The sequence below is a fragment of the Tachyglossus aculeatus genome, chromosome 22, assembly GCF_015852505.1.
Source record: "Tachyglossus aculeatus isolate mTacAcu1 chromosome 22, mTacAcu1.pri, whole genome shotgun sequence".
In the NCBI taxonomy this organism is placed as follows: Eukaryota; Metazoa; Chordata; class Mammalia; order Monotremata; family Tachyglossidae; genus Tachyglossus; species Tachyglossus aculeatus.
Genome location: NC_052087.1, coordinates 24,390,966 through 24,403,378, shown reverse-complemented (window position 1 = coordinate 24,403,378; position 12,413 = coordinate 24,390,966). Strand labels below are relative to the sequence as shown.

Sequence of the window (12,413 nt, the reverse complement as noted above, 5' to 3'; positions counted from 1 at the left end):
GAAACATAGCATCCCTGTTTTAGTGCCCGATCCGTGAATTACTTTGGATTACACCCAGGAGAGCAGAAATTAGCTGCATTAAAACATACCTCTTTCGATGTTATTATTTCAAAGACGTTGGTTTAAGGAGATGATAAGCATTCTGGCCCTGGTTCTGGTAATGCCATATAGTTTTAGTGACTGCCGCCACTTGGGCAAGTGAAGGTTTTCACAGATGTTTCAAGGGTACAAGAGAAAAATTAAAGGTTGACTTACTGGTATTCTAGGGGCTACAGTATGCTAAAGAGAAGGGGATTGCATGAGTGTTCTTTTTAGACTGACCAAAACTATGTTGGATTTTCTGCTATAATAAGTGTTTGGGTTGGTGGGGTGCTCAGAAAATGGAGGTGCACTGAACAGGAAAGTTGTGTGCAAGAATTCTCTGATTCTAACTGAAAGCAGTGTCTTCTGTCCTTACACATAAGGGCACAGCTAAGCCACTTCTGACTTTACACTAAGGTAGTCCTTTTCAACAAGCATTAGCTTGTCCTTTAAAAAAAAAATCAGAGTAAGAAATGTTGTGCTTAATTCACACCATGGCTAATCAGTCTAAGGGTATTTAGAGGACATCAGTTTACATATCGAACTGTTGTTTCAATCAATCATGCATTTTCTGGGCCTGTCCTTTTCTTTAATATCTAACAATTAAAGACAAAAATGCTTGTTGAGTAGGAACGATCATACAACTATCCATAGACTAAAAAGACACTCAGAGGAAATCAGGATATATTTTATATTATTTGACATATGCATTTTTTCTGAACAGATATGAGAAAAATACGAAAATGAATTGCTGTAAAGCAAATGGTACTAACCACAGGAAAAAAAAATGATTGGGAGCACTTGTGATTAGGATTTTCAATCACACATTAAGCTTGTAATTAGAGTTGGGTTGTAAATTTGGAGAAGTATACTTGAAGTTACCTATCTGAGTATTTCTGGCTCTTCTCATAATAAAATACCCAGAAAAAGGGAAAGATTGACATTTTCCCATATGTACAATTATTTTCAGGATACTTCGATGAGTTTTCTATAGATGGATCATTCTCTAACTGATTCAGTGACCATCTTGAATGAAGAGGCAGAGAGAACCCAACTTCTTGAGAGTTAATCTCATCTCTATTAACTTTTATAGGCATTATTCTTATTAAAATTCCTGTGGTAGGAGGGGTCTCTTTTACAAATTTTTAAATCATCATCATCAATTGTATTTATTGAGCACTTACTATGTGCAGAGCACTGTACTAAGCACTTGGGAAGTACAAATTGGCAACATATAGAGACAGTCCCTACCCAACAGTGGGCTCACAGTCTAAAAGGGGGAGACAGAGAACAAAACCAAACATACTAACAAAATAAAATAAATAGAATAGATATGTACAAGTAAAATAAATAAATAGAGTAATAAGTATACAAATTTTTAAATGGTGTGCCTTTGGCATAAGCACATGTCACAGGATTTTGATTGAATCATTTCAGGTCTGTTTGAACTCACTAGCAGCTGGCCATCTAGATACAACATTGGCTCCAGGCATATGAGCTTCTAGTTTTATAAAGGACACATGCTTCCTCAAGTTTCCTCTTGTTCTCATGACCTGGAGTCCTACAGCTAGGACCGGAACAGCTGGAGTAGAGCTCCCATAGCTTTTCTCTTCTGCTTCCTGCCATCCTCTGCTGTTCCTATCTCACAGGTCTTGGAGAAGACTGAGCAGGAAGTCTGAAGTTCTAAAAATTCCCTCCTCCTTCCCCCATCACCTGTGGCATTTGCGTTCATATGTTTATATCCTATTCCTTTCTCCCGTTTAAAGTTTATTTTAGTGTTTATCTTTCCCATTAGATTCTAAGCTCCTTGACAGCAAGGATACTATCTCTATTTCACTTTCCCAAAACACTTTGTACACTGCGCTGTTAAGAGTAAGTACTTACTAGATACTGTCGATTAATTGTTTTTATGCCCAAAGAAGTCTGTCGCTGAACCTCTTTATTCAGACAACACACACACAGATTTCCACCCTCACTTCCACTTCACTCTCCAACCTCTCAGCCTTTGTGAGAAAGGCTTAAAAGAATTTGGAATTGGGTTGAGGAGAAATAGAGGACTTGGCAGCTAGTTCAGGGTAGATAGAATTAGTACAAAATATAAAGCTGCATTAGACAGTTCCATTCCCCAACTTTTCAAATTAGACCCTGATCTGGATGAGCCAACTAAGCAAAATAAAGCTCATGATTTTAGAAAGAGAAAAAAATACAATTATGAGTGTTCTTGACATAAGCTATTTTAGAAATAGGATCCATGAACTGTGATTCTCCAAATGGTTTGTTTTTAATCATTCTCTGCATGCTTTGTCGAATTAATAGATTTTTATTGTAAGCTCCTCATGGGCAGGGATCACTTCTAAATACCCTCTGTTGTATTATCCTTTCCCAAGCGCTTAGTAGCATGCTCTGCAAACAGCAAGCACTCAATAAATACCACCAGTTGATTGATTTAATAAATGCATTTTGTATTGTTAGCCTATTCTTTTTGGGAGAATGGTCAGAACCTAGCAGTTCTTAGATTACTTGATTTCAAATTAATGGATGGTAAGAATGTTGATACTGCAGAAGGTATTTTAAGGAACAAGAATGAATAGTAAGTGCTAAGATTATAGTACTTGGGAACACCACAAGTCTAGGTCTCTGTTGTATTGAAAAATATTCTCCACCTCAACAACAGTGATTAGCAATTTTCTTTAATAGCAGAACTGATTGTTAGTTCCCTAGGTATAATGGAATCATAGGAACTCACAGTTTGCCACTTCCGGCTTAACACCAAAGTAGTCCTTTTCAACAAGCATTAGCCTGTCCATTAAAAAAAATGAGAGTAAGAGATATTGCAATGTGTTAGGATAATATTATATAAAAACCAATCGAGGAAGAAAATGCTAATATAATACAGCATGGGTTACTCCAGTAGGAATATGCTTAATTTCAGCAGCTAATCTTAGAATCTGTTAATGAGCTGTTTGAATACTTGTATTTTTAAAGGCAGAATTTACCTTATGTATTTTTCTTATAATTAAAGAGGTTTCTGTAGGTAGGTGTGGTTATAATTAATAAAGTAATTTTTGAGTACTGAAATGAGCTGGTTTTTTGCAAAATAGAAAACAGAACCAAGTCCCTTCCAGTGAGGTTGTTAATAAAAATAAACAGTACCGTGGGTTAGATGTTAATCAGATTTCCTAGAAGAATGTCTCAATGTCCCCTTTTCATGAATCTATCGAGTCCAATTCTTTCCACCCTTATTTGAGGAATGAATCAAAATGATCTGGACTACAAGTCTCTGTTAGATTTTAGACAGTTCAGGAAGAGGGAGTCCATCACTTCTCCTGCTTACTCATTTTATCATTTAAGAATCCTCAGGGACACAAAGTTCTAAAATAAAGTCCACTTAAATTCAGTTTATATCTTTTTTTGGTCTTCATTGAAGAAGGTACCACTATCATGATCCTTCCTTATATTTGCATTTCATAGCTCCTCAATATTTTGTTAGTTGGATCAGCCTCAGTTTAACTAAGCCTCAGTTTCTCTAACCTGTATATGCTTTCTCTGATTTCTTAAATATTACAACCACACAGATGAAACATGGGACAGTGTACTGAGCTGTGATGCCACTTGATGGTTCGAGTGATTGACTAAGCAATAAAGTTACCATTTTTTATTGTATTTGTTAAATATTTACTGTGTGCCAGGTACTGTTCTAAGCATTGGGGTAGATACAAGGAAATGAGATTATACACCGTCCATGTTCCACTTGGGGCTCACAGTTTTAACCTCCATTTTAGAAACGGGGGAACTGATGCACAGAGAAGTGAAGCGACTTGACCAAGGTCACACAGCAGACAAGTTGCAGAGCCAGGACTAGAACCCATGTCCTCCTGACTCCCAGCCTGTGCTCTGAGGCAGTACCTTATTAATTTACCAGTTGGAGAATGTCTCAGGGAGCAAAACCTATAGTATTTTGCTTCCTCACATATAGAAGCCTGTTCAGAGAGATCTCATTTTCTGGGATTCAGTGATTCATTGCTCCACATGCAAGATTCAGGTCTGCTATCACCCAGGATATCTGAGCCATGCAAGAGAGTTGTGTAAGTTGTAAGGTAAAAAAACTTCAAATTGTAAATCTATCAGCTGACGCTAACCTTTACAAACCTAGCTGCTCCATATTGTTACCATTAAGGAAGAAAATTTTTTTTTTTATAATTTGGGCTAGATCTGATTTTAAGTGCCTTCTTCCCTCCTGGCATCAGGCAAATCAAAAAATTTATCCATTTGTTTTCTCTCCATCCTTCAGCCTTGGGGAGTAGTGATTATCAGAGAGGAGAAAAGACAGCTTGGCAGACTAGTCTGAAGATACTCTGCCTAATATAGATTTCTGATGCTTGGTATTTATAGTCCAATCGACTGAGCTATTCTGATTTGAACCAAAAAGCTAATTAGTTCCATACTAGGACTTGGATATACTGGCAAAACTACTTTCCAGTATAAGAATAGTATGGCACAGTTGGAGGAGAGGCAGCTTTTCACGGTTGTGCTGAGTTCCCATATGTCTTTCCCTAGTATTTTTCCAGGGTGTTAGAAACCTCACAACGAAAGGAAAAACTAGGGATAATAGTTGGCGTGTCCCAGTTTAAATTCTTTTTCATAGCTTGCCTCTGACTAGAAGAACAATTTCAAATGTTCCCTGATGCTGAAAGATGAATGCTGAAAATAATCCAATGTTGAAAAGGTCAATGGATTATCCATTAAGCAACCAAAGCTCAATATGCCTCAATTTGTCTAATCCTTGATTTATTGTCTTGGATGAACAGGCCAAGATTTGTCCATTTTCCCCTGGCATTAATGGCATTTTCTTGCCTGTTCCTTATAGTTAGCTTATTCCAGGCTCAGGGCTACTCAAATCATCTTATTGGTTGATTAGGAGTCTTTTAAAATGATGTTATATCAAAACCAAATTCAGATCATTTGGATAATAAGGCCAGGGAACCCTCTGAAGGTTAAAGGAAAATGTCTCCGGGAAAACTAATCTGGTTAGCAGGGGAGTAAGGGCCATCTGTAGTGTGATCAGTCCAGGTGACAGCGATCCAGATTTTCATTTCAGCAGTACACTGGTGGAGAAATGACAAGGTTTTCTTAACCTCTTAGGGATGGTGTTGAGCCATTTTACATTGGTTAGGATAACTTGCTTCTTTTCTAATGCGCTAAACCTTATCTGACCACATACTACAGAAAAAAACACAATTGGGTTTCATGGGAATATAGGAATGACAGAGATTCAGTCTTTCCCCTCCTTTAGAAGATATTAAATTTTGCATAAGTCAGAATTTGTTGGACTTCACTTTTTTTTCCTGCAAACTGAGAAATGCCACAAAATTGTTAGCTTTGCTTGGTAAATAAGAACTTGAAATGGTAAATAATGATCTAAACTTTCTGGTCACTTCAATTTTTTTTTTCCCTGATCTAAGTTTCTGAAACTTCCTGTGTAGATGCAGCTATAGTCTTTCTAAAAGGAAAATTTCTGGTAAATAACTCCTACAGTTATTCATTAGTAGTAATTACTAATAGTACTAATTGTAGTATCAGCATTTATTTAACACCCAAGCAGTGAGAAAAAGCGTGGCCTAGTGGATGGGCCTGTGAGTCTGAGGGATCTGGGTTCTAATCCAGGTTCCACGACATATCTGTTGTGGGACCTTGGGCAAGTCACTTAACTTCTCTGTGCCTCAGTTCCCTCATCTGTAAAATGGAGATCAAGAGTGTGAACCCCACTTGAGACAGGGACTGTGTCCAACCTGATTAATTTGTATCTACCCCAGTACCTAGGACAGTGCTTGGCACATAGTAAGTGCTTAACAATACCATAATAATTATTATTATTATTATTATGAGACACTTGGAAAGTACAGAATGCTTAAGTGATATGTTCCTTGCTGAGAAATAATTTACACCTAAACTGGGAAGACAAATGTAAAAAGAGTTGCCAATTACAGCTAGGAAGGAGCCATGCACTACTCCCTTTCCATTTTCTCCTCTGTTGGAATAGGAGAAAAATGTGGATGCCTAATTACTTTTCTGTTGTGAGTTGTTTGCCCAGGCTGTTCTCTGCAGAGTTTTGGACAAGAGCACACTTTACTTGGGCAATTGCTCCAAGAGGGAAAGTTGGTTGCTATTCCTGGCAATCAGCTCAAGCCACGATTATTCAAAGTTGGTTTCCACCATCTCAGCAGATTCTGATTTGAGTTTTTCTACAAATTGGCCATGTGTCCTTGAACAAATAACTCAGGATGAGTCTATACTAGGTGACTATCTCATTTCATTCATGATTGGTCTGCAGTCTTTAAATTAGAGAGCATGTTGTTTGTATAAGTCATCTCAGTTAACATAAGCACTCCAAATGAGATTCCAGCTGACACCTGTTGTTTGTCAGATCCTCAGGGTGACACAGAGTACCTTGCATTGGGGTCTGAGGACAGAAGAAGAGAGGCCTGAGAGCAGAAAATGCCCTCATTCCTGCCCACCATAATCATAACAAAGTCAACTTGGCCTTCAAATGAGACTGAAGAAGGAGTGTGTATGCTGGCCTGTGCTGTGTTTATGGCAGTTTGTGTTTGTGGCAGGGTTGTTGGGGAGGGATTGGTCAGGGGGCTCTCTCCAATATAGAATATTGCTCCACTCTCCAAAGCTTTGGAGGGAAGAATTAAACTCAACAGTAGTGTAATCCCAAATATGAGTTGAATTCTTCATCTTGAACTGTAGTGAAGAGAACCAGAAGACAAGGTAGAAATATCATTGATTAACAGAGCCTACATCAATCATTGATATTTCACCCCACATCTTAATTAAAAGGAAATGTCTTTGTATTTGAATTTTTGTAAGTGTGTTTCTATTCCAGATAAGACATTTATTTTACAAAGACAGCAAGGTATTTGTTGACTACTGGAAACCCCTATCCATGAATCTGGAGATTTTAATTAGTCAAGATCCATCTTGCCGAGGGCTGAAGTATGGTATAGATTTGTGGAGGAGGAATTCAGGGACCAGAGAGAGAGATCCAACTATTGAAAATTGATTACAAAACCCAGTCTGAGGAAGCTTGAGGTAGCCTGGCTTTCGTTGATCAGACTCTTCTGGAATTCTGCTGACTTCCTCGCTGAGCTCCCCAATGTTCTCTCTCTGGGGCTCCTTCCTTTCGCAGGTCTCTTTACTCCTTTCCCATCACCATCACTGCCCAGAATTTTATAGGGTTACAGCATTAGTAATGTCAAATGGGCCCAGGATAAATCATTTTGGGATTTATAGGATTTTCTACAGCAGGGGGACAGCTGGAACAATTCTTCTCAAGGTCTGGGGATAGCATAGTCATTGCTGAACCCATCTGCCTGCTTAAGAGACTTTCCAAAAACAGAGGACATAGGATAAATGATATCTGTTTCCAAGGAGAGAGTACTTTTAAAGAAAGGATATTCCAGTCTTATGGAATCTGTCTTATGATTGTTTAGATAAAGAAACAGAATTTAACTAACTGGAGCAAGGAGTGGAACAGAGTAATGAAAACCGGTATTAATCAAATTTTGTCAGTCATAGTTGACAGCTCCAGTTAGTCAAGATATTATCCCCAACTGTCCATAGAAACATTTAACATGTCACTGATAAGATCCTTGACAGAGATGTGGAAAGATGTTTTCAGACATTGGTATCAATTAGTGAGAATAAAATACTAGAAGTAGTAGAAGAGGAAAAATAGTAAAGATAAGACTCTTAACATCTACACTGCCTGAAATGCTTTGGAGCAGTAGTGGTAGAAAGAAAAATAAAGGAAGATAATTGGACGAAGAAAGAAATCTAGCTTATTCTTAGGTCCCTGCCTGAAGATGCAGGCAGTCATCTGTATAACAAATTAGATGCTGCTGATAAAGGTTTGAAATGATTTTGTGTTGCAGCAAATTTTTAGAAGGTTCCCCTATTAGTCACATCTCAAGGAATGACATCTTCCCTGTAGTAGCTGAACTCTCTCCCTTAAGATACTCTGAATAGAAAGGTGGTGATTTGTCAAAGCCTAACTTTGAAATATTTTTTTTAATGAAATTTAATGCTCTCTAGTCTCTTTGGAATATTTTAAGGGTATGTAAGGAGTAAGGATATTATGAGAAAAGGCTTGCCAAAAAAACTGGGTAAATATTGGAAGAAAAATGATCAAGCAAAACAATTTTTAACTATCTGAACTTATATGAGAAAAAACCCCTTATAAAAGTTGCTTATCTGTGAAGATGGACATTTCCATCATAAAATTCAACTTTAACAAAGTTAATGCATTTCAAACTTGTTCTGCCTTTGGACTTAATAAAACTGGAACAGTGAGTGATTGTGCAATTGGAACAGATTGGCTTGCATTTTAAGCCATGTCAGGTTTAATTTAGCAGAGATATTAATTTTGTTTTTTATGTTAATAGTTATGGAGGAACATTAATGTGTGCCCTCTGCCAGTTTTCCTGGGCACGTGCTCAACAGAGAAGCACAGCAAACTCTATGGAGATGCCAAGTCATCAAAGCTGCATACTTCTTGGCTTCCCTGGCTTTCGCTTGTCACTGTGTTCCTGTAAGCCTGAGTGGTTTGATTTCCTAAATCAATACTTTTCTAATTACTGGGCCATGACTTTATTATATGTGGGAAGGTTTTTATTTCAAATGTCAATGGCCGTCCTGAGAGATCAGGCCACAGGCATTTGAAATAAAGACCTTCCTAAGTATAATCGGGTTGAGTGAATTTGGGTAACTTGGAGAAGCAGTGTGGTCTAATGGATAGAGCACAGGCCTGGGAGTAAGAAGGACCTGGGTTCTAGTCCCAGCTCTGCCACTTGTCTTCTGAGTGGCTCTTTAACCATTTCAACCCCTTTCTCACCTACCTTCTCTCTTTTTCCATGCCCACTTTGATCCTCAGAGACTTCAAAATCCACATGGGTGTACTCGATGACTCCACTGCCGCCCACCTTCTATCACTCTTTGACACCTCCAACCTCCTGCCCCACCCCATCTCACCCACTCACCAACTTGGTCACACTCTCAATTTCATCATCTCTAACCGCTGCACAATCTCCCCCCTCACCAACTCTGAATTCTCTCTCTCTGACCATAACCTTCTCACCTGCCTCCTCTCTCACACTCCCCTTCCCCGTAAATCTGTACTAATCTGTACTACTACCCCACAGAGACTTCTGCTCTCTCTACCCCAACCATCTCTTTCAGTGCATCACACCCCACCTAGCCTCTCTACTCACTCTTGATGACCAAATGGTTGCTCTTAACTCCACCCTCTCTACTCAACTCAACTCATTCTCTCCTCTATCCCTTTGTCACTCTTGCATCACTAACCCACAGCCCTAGATCACTGCCACTGTCCGCCTCCTTTGCTCTTATGCTCGAGCTGCTGAACACTGCTGGCAGAAGTCTAAACACCAGGCCAAGGTTGTTCACTTTAAATTTATCCTTTCTTGCCTTAACTCTACCCTCTCCTCTGCCAGGCAAAACTGTTTCTTTTCCCTCATTGACAACCATGCCCATCACCCTTGTCAGCTGTTCTGGAAATTTAACTCCCTCCTTAAACCCCCTGGTCCTCCCCCTCCTCCTTCCTTAACCCCCAATGATCTGGCCACCTACTTCATTAAGAAAATTAACACCACAAGGTCTGAGCTCCTCAAAGTCACCCCTCCCTCTTTGCCATCCCCCCACTCCGACTCCCTCTGCTACTTTCCCATCGGGCCCACTGCTGGGTAGGGACTGTCTCTATATGTTGCCAACTTGTACTTCCCAAGCGCTTAGTACAGTAGTGCTCTGCACACAGTAAGTGCTCAATAAATACGATTAATTGGTTGATTGATTCCCAGCAGTATTTTCAGAGGAGAGCTCCTCCTTCCTTTTAAGTGCCACCCCCTCCACCTGCGCTTCTGTCCGCATTCCCTCTCACCTTATAAAAACTTTCACCTCTTCCCTCCTCCCCTCCTTAACTTCCATCTTAAACTGCTCACTCTCCAATGGCTTCTTTCCCTCTGCCTTCAAACATGCCCACCTCTCCCCCATCCTAAAAAAACTCCTCCTTTTTTTCCATTGGACTCTCTGGCATTTTTGGTCTTTTACCAGGCTTTGTAACCCACCCTACCTGATTCTTACAAGTAAAAACTACTAAGAAAATTGAGTAAAGCCACAGGTTTGGTACCTGCTCACTTCAGTGCAGGAATAGCTATAAAGGCCCTCCCCCAAAATACTGCCTCGAGGTATTGTGACAATTGGTGAAAGACCAAGAGACACATAATGGATATTTCATGAGCCTGTGAGTCAGAAGGACCAGGGTTTTAATACTGACTCCCCTCCTGTCTGCTTTGTGATATTAGGCAAGTCACTTCACTTTTCGGTGCCTCACTGCCTCATCTCAAAATGGGGATTAGGATTATGAGCCCAATCTGGGTCAGGGACAGTGTCCCCCCAAATTACCTTGTATCTCCCTAATCGTTTAGTACAGTACCTGACACATGGTGAGCCTTTAACAAATATCACAATCAGTAGTATTATATTTTCAGTAGACACTGGTTGGGGTTTTGATAGCATAGTATTTGTTTGCCTAGTTTTACATTTGAGATGGACCATGGACAACAAGGTAAATTTGTGATATCCAGCACTTATCCCGTTAGTATGAATGAATATGGAGTTTCAGGAGATTGCATTAGAAACAAAAGGACATTTCCATTGCTATGTGCTTGAGTTTTCTCTTCATAGGTCAGGGACTACACCTGAAAAATCCTGAATAGTTACAAAGAGAGAAACTATGGTTTCTTCATATATGTGAATTCTAGGGCTCCCCAGATGGTCATCACATCTATAGATTCCTGAATTTATGTGTAAACCTAAATCTATGAAATGAGTGGCTTCAGAAAAGGTGATACGGAGCTGGCTGGTATATCTTAAGGCATCCTCTATGATATGTTCTCTTGTTCTTTGCATTCCTTTAAGTGGACATACATTCCTGCTTTTGGCCAAATAAAGAGGACACAGTTCAAGCAGAGTGATGATTTTCCAGAATAAGTGCTGGGGAACAGAAAAATCTCAAACGGGAGGTCAGTATGTCTATCCTGAACTCATCTTTCCTCCCAAACCCTCTCTTCCCCTCAACTTTTCCATTAAAAGTAACAGCACTACCACCCTTCCTGGTTGTCATCTGGGAATCAGAAGACTTGGACACTATTCCAGGCTATACTACGTGCCTGCTGTGTTACCTTAGGCAAACTACTTAATTTCTCTGGGCCTCAGTTTCCTCATCTATATACTAGGGATAAAATAACCATCTCTTCCTTAAATAACCATCCTCTTCCTTAAAATGTGAGCCTCATTTGGGATTGGGATTGTGTCGGACCTGCTTACCTTGTAGCTACTCCAGGACTTAGTTTTTGTGACAGTTAACACTTAACCCCCTCTCATGGTCGCACCTGGAGAGTTTCCAGTACTCTACCAGTCTCAGCTATGGGAGGGAGAGTCAAGCAGAGGCCTACCCATTGCATTCGTAGCTGGGGCAGTGGCTAGTGAGTGGAAGGCAATCTGCTACAAGTCAAAACTCAGCCGTGTTGAGCAGCAGTGGCATGGAAGAGAGTCGAGGGCGGAGACTCAAGTTTACTGTGCGGAAGGCAACATGGTTTACATCTGTATTTTTACCAAGAAAACTCTATGGATACCAGAACGATGGCAGATGGAGGGGGGTGCATTCTGGGGGACATGTGTCTGTGGTGTTGCTGTGGGTCGGAAATGACTCGACGATATAATGCAAAACAAGACAAACACTGAACAACTATTTTTTATCATCATCATTATTATTATTAACAATAATAATCATAATTCATGACAAATCTATAATCTTGGTATTATCCTTAAGTCCTCTATCTCTTTCAAACCCTGTATTCATTATAAATCCCGTCATTTTTTTCCTTCACAACACTGCAGAATCTGCCTTTATTTTCCATCCAGATGGCAAACAAGTTAGTCTAGATATTTGTTGTATCCTAACCTGACTATTACCTTAGCTTCCTAGCTTGCCTCCCTGCCTCCAGTCTCTTCCCTCTTCCAATCATAATCACTCTGTGATTCAAATCATTTTTTTAGTTTCAATTTTCACATATCACCTTAGAAGCCACCAATCATTATATGTTTCTCTCCACATCAATCAATCAGTCATATTTATTGAGCTCTTACTGTATGAGGAACACAATACTAGGCACTTGGGGAAGTACAGTATAGCAGAGTTAGTAGATACATTCCCTGGTCACAAGGAGTATACATTCTAGAGGACTTGTGGA

General features: G+C 39.6%; 1 protein-coding gene and 1 non-coding gene across 2 annotated transcripts in view; both read left to right on the top strand.

Moving 5' to 3' along the window:
* LRRC4C (leucine rich repeat containing 4C) overlaps window positions 1–12,413 on the top strand; it is a 1,005,802-nt gene that overhangs the window by 171,437 nt on the left and 821,952 nt on the right. The gene's annotated exons all lie outside the window — the stretch shown is intronic.
* On the top strand, window positions 11,535–11,672 carry LOC119944304. The gene has a single exon (XR_005455797.1). It is a non-coding gene; the product is annotated as a small nucleolar RNA SNORA7 (small nucleolar RNA).